Consider the following 5198-nt stretch of genomic DNA (forward strand, 5'->3'; position numbering starts at 1 on the left):
CCTAATCTTGATTCCTCAACCTAGTACGACCCACCAATCCCTTAGGACGATCCCTACTTACCCTAGCTATATTTTTAGTAAAAAGTAGTAGTGGCAATTTCTAAATGTAAAACTTGGCCACATTCATCATAGCTCTACGCCATCATCTTTTGATGCACTAACTTTGGGTCGGTGTGTGGCAAACCACCAAGTTTTTGGCGCCGTTGCTGGGGATTGATTGAAGGCAACTTCGTATTTGTGGAATCAATTAGGAATTAGTACTCTTTTGATCGTGTCTTTACTTTGTTTTCATTTTGTTACTTATTGTGTTGGTTCTTGTTTGACTAGGTGCATTGAGCAAGAAGGTGAGCAAAGGAGCATCCAAGCAAAGGAGCTAAGCAAAGCAAAGGAAAAGGGCTAAAATTATTAAAAAAAATTGCAAGGTTAAAAATCGAAATTAAATTGAAGGTGCTAAAGGACCCTTTGTGAGCTCTTTCTTAACTCAATCTCTAGTTAAATCGTTGGCCTGCGTGAAGGCTTGAATTTCAATTCTTAGATAAATCGTGAGCCCACGCGGAGGCAATTTACTTTCTTGCATATTGTTGATAGCATGGGAGTATGGGAACATTGTATGTGGAGGAAGTTTATTAATTGCTGATTTGTTGTGAAGGTGAAGTGTTTGTCATTATTTCTTGTTGTGTTGCATTGTGCATGCATGGTTGTAGATCATTGCGACCAGCTGTTGTCCCTTTAAATTTTCATCTTGAATCCATTGTTCAAAACCCTAGGGGAAGAGGTAGTTCTAGTCAATCCATTTCATCAATGGAAAGACATAATGAGGACCATGTGGAAGACCTTGGTCACATAGACTAACAAGGCATGCTCCACCCCATTGTGTATCATGATAACATGCAAGTACTATTAGGCATGCCGAGGCCATTTGTTCATCCACCACAACAATAAGGCTAAGTTCCATTTGGAATGCCAAAGCCAATCTATGCTCCACCACCTTCCATCATTCAAGGCAATCAAGGTGCCCATGTTGCATCTCTAATTGCTAATCCTCCCCTTGCTTTAAGAGATCACTATGTGCCTAATGAATACAATGCACCCACATGCATTCAATTGCCACCATTTAGAGCACACCACTATGAGTTCAAACCACAAACCATTCAAATGCTTCCTAACTATCATGGACTTCTAAGTGAAGAACCTTACAAGCATTTGGATGAGTTTCTTGAAGTATGTTCCATCGTAAGATACACGGATATGCCAGAAGAGGTCTTAAGGCATAAACTTTTTCCATTCACCCTTAAAGACAAGGCAAAATATTGGTTTAACAATCTTAGACCTTTTTTAATAACTTCTTGGGCAGAAATATAACAAGAGTTCTTGAAGAAGTAATATCCGGTTTCTAAGACCAATGCCATGAGAACCTCAATTCGAGAGTTTTCACACGAGGATGGGGAAACGTTCCATGAGGCATGGGAAAGATTCAATGAATTGCTTAGGAAGTGTCCATATTATGACATACCCAAATGGCAATTAGTTCAATATTTCTTTGAGAGCTTATCAGACAATTACAAGGGCATGGTTGATGCTTCCATGGGTGGCTTTTACATTAATAGGCATGAGGATGACGTGTGGCGTCTTTATGAGAACATAAGTGAGAATTCTTTGCATCGAACTTTATCTTCCAAGAATGGTAGGAATTCAAGTGAAAGAAAGAGTATTGGCTTACATCAAGTCAACCATTACAATAAAATAGCTGCCGAGATGAAATCCTTATCTCAAAGGTTTGATCAATTCTTGATTAACCAAAACTTAGCAAATCAAGTTTCTTCTATCCCTAACCATTCCCATCATACATCTAATGTGACATGTATGACTTGTTCAAGTGTTTTACATTCTACTTCCAATTGTCCCCATGGATATGTGCAAAGTGAGCATCATGAACAAGTTAATGCAACTTTTGTTAATCAAGGGAACAATCCTTATGGCAATCATTATAATCCTAGTTGGAGGAATCACCCGAATTTCTCTTGAAAAAACCAAGGGGAAGGCTCAAACCCTCCCCAAGGCGGTTTCCAAGGGAAATATATTCCACCTCCGATGCAAAGCCAAGGTTCCCAAGGATATAGACCATTTCAATCACAAGGAAACCAATTCTCTAATTCTCATTTTCCTAATCAACCGTCATATTCTCAAGGAAATGCTAGGAGTCCCGCTTTTGAAGAGAAAGTTTTGACCGCTCTAGGCACTCTAGAGGCTAACACTCAATTGCTTCATTCTCATTCTCAATCCATTGCTAAGCTAAAAACCCAAGTAGGGCAAATAGCTAGTACTTTGAATGCTAGAGAGAAAGGGAAAATGCCTTTGAATGCCCCACCAAAGCAATAATGTGTTGTGGAGACTCATTCCTCATCAGAAGGTCACACAATAGAGCATGTCAATGCGGTGACTACCTTGAGAAGTGGGAAGATTGTGGACAACCGAGTGGGTATGTCCAATGAAAAGAGTGAACTGATACAACCACAAGTTGACACCCGTCCCGTTTCACATCATATTCCTCCTTCATTGCATATGCATGATTTTTCGAATGAGAATATCTGGAAAAATGATTCTGAAAAGAAAGATTTGCAACATGATTTCAAAAATTCCTGTGTTGAATAGACTTCAAAGAAAATGTCTGAAAAGGTTTTTGAGCTAAGAGCTCCATTTTCGGATGCCTTAAAAGGATCCATTTCAAATGACAAGCAAAAGGCCAAAGCAAATGAAATTATGGATGTGTTTAGGCAAATAAAAGTCAATCTTCCACTTTTGGATGCAATTAAGCAAATTCCGGCTTATAACCAGCTATATTTGGCCAATTCATATTTTAGTTCAAGTGTATAGTCCTAGCATTTTAGTTCAAGTGTTCGGTTCTTTCAAAACTTATGCAAGCTTGAACTAACTCATTCTTTAGCAAAAACTCCATACGTCAATTATATATGTGAATGAAGTATATAGTCTATTGCTAATGGATAAAGAAACTCATGAATGATAATAATGATATGTATGATCTTATAGAGATGAGTTTCAAATGGATTCATAAATACTTTGACATTGAATCCTAAATACTCATTATTCTATCTACCCATTTCTTCATTCTTTGTCCATGATCGTATATGCTTCGAGGTATTCTTGCTTCCTTGTTTCTTTCTTTCTTTGAGTTGTTTTCTTAATCATTGATATCTAAGCTATCTTTGAATGGACTTTGCATTTTGTTCCTTGCAACTTCAAGTCTTCTTTGTATCCATTGTTTTCTTTGATGTGATCTTGACTAATTGAATACTTGGAATGATCTTTATTACTTCATTGAGGTCATTCTTTGAATGTGAAAAATAATCTATATATAACACTCAATGTAAACATTAGTCCTTAAACACCATTAATGGTTTGTTATCGATCATCAAAACATCTAAATTGTCTTTGAATGAAATCCTTAAGGTCAATAATATGAGTAATAGTAATTTTCAAAAGTTGTTTCAATATATTATTTGGCCAAACCTAGGGGGTATAAGTGAAATTAACCCTTTTATTTTTCTATAATAGAAAACGTTTTCTATTTTTGTGAAGACAAGAGAAAACATAAAAAAAACTATTTCTTGTGTTTACAACACTATAGCGCAAAAACGTTTTCACAACTATTATAATATTATTACACGAGCACTATTTATTTCACACAAAATTTATATTATATATTTAATTCTACATAGTAAATATTAATTAAAAATAATAATATATTATATTACCATTTAAATTATTATTTTTATTTAATAAAAAAGTATATATTTAATATACAATATATTATATAATTTTTTAGACAAAAATATTTATGATTTAATATATATTATTTATTTATTTAATAAATATAATATTAATAAATTATTACGCAATAGATATTTTTATATTATTTCATACCATGTATATTATTAATTATATTATATGTAAATATTATATTATAAAACTATTAATTTATAATATTATAATGCATTATATATTTTATTACATATATGATACATTATTGAACATTTGAAAATTATTTATAATAGACTATGTTAAATATATTATATATCACATAATAATGTTAAACATAATCCATATACATGTATTTATATACAGAATTGGCTATAGTATTTTTGTCTTTGTATATCTTATTCATACTTATGTATTGTGTATTATTAAAATTTATAATTTTAAATTAATATTCTATTTTATCATCATGTATTGGGTATTGTTAATATTTGTGAAATAATTGAACTTCATACATTGCATATATTGTAAGGATTTTATGGTACTAATGAAAAAATCAAAAATAAAATGAAAATTTTAAAATATTACATCTTGTAACAAATATGAATTACTAAACACTATTATTGTTTTCTATTTTCAAAATTGTGGCAACAAGAAATATTTCTTATTTTCTGTTTCCATTTCCTACAAAAGGCAAAACCAAAGTAGAAAATGTGTTTAATAACGTGTTTTTACTTTTTCATAATGCAAAATGTTTCTCAAATTAATGAATAAAAGAGAAAACATATAAAAGTCGTTTCCAAAACATCTTTGGAACATGCCTTTTTTGAAAATGCCTTTTTTTTTTTTTGGGCATTGTACATGCTGAATATTTTTGAGAAAATATAAATCCTATAGAAGAAAAAGAAGTTCGTGATTCAATAAAAAATTATGACTTTAAATTGGGTGTATTTTATATTCATTTATTTGGTATTGTTAGAATGTGTCACTTTAAATTCGATATTGTATTTTTTTTTACCGAAATGTATTTCATGTATATACCCCAAATTCTCTGGCTTAAATAAACCATGTACGGCTAAGATTTGACGGTAAGTTTTTAATAGATAAATCAAAAATAAAAGAAGGAAAAAAAAAAAAAAAAAAGGTTTTACAACTGTGTTACTAAACAGTGTTTTCTGTTTTTGCTTTCAAAATTATGATAACAAAATGGTTTTAATAAACACTATTTCTGTTTTTTGTTTTGACTATTAGAAAAAACAAAATTATATTTCTATTTATTGCGAAAGTAAAAATAGAAAATGTTTGATGTTAGTTTTTAATAGATAAATTCAAAATCATGTTTTCACCTTTTTGAAAGTACAAAAATAAAAAACAAAAATGTTACGTACCAAACGCATGATTCGACCAAGTAAGGAAATATACTT

The 5198-nt window shown here is 31.5% G+C and overlaps 1 pseudogene; it reads right to left on the minus strand.

Moving 5' to 3' along the window:
- Window positions 1-1412: 1412 nt before the first annotated feature.
- On the minus strand, window positions 1413-1511 carry LOC132267975 (small nucleolar RNA R71; annotated as a pseudogene).
- Window positions 1512-5198: the final 3687 nt, after the last annotated feature.

Source organism: Cornus florida, unplaced genomic scaffold, assembly GCF_030987335.1.
Source record: "Cornus florida cultivar Cherokee Brave unplaced genomic scaffold, ASM3098733v1 CherokeeBrave_3.0.0_Hap2_Chr07, whole genome shotgun sequence".
In the NCBI taxonomy this organism is placed as follows: Eukaryota; Viridiplantae; Streptophyta; class Magnoliopsida; order Cornales; family Cornaceae; genus Cornus; species Cornus florida.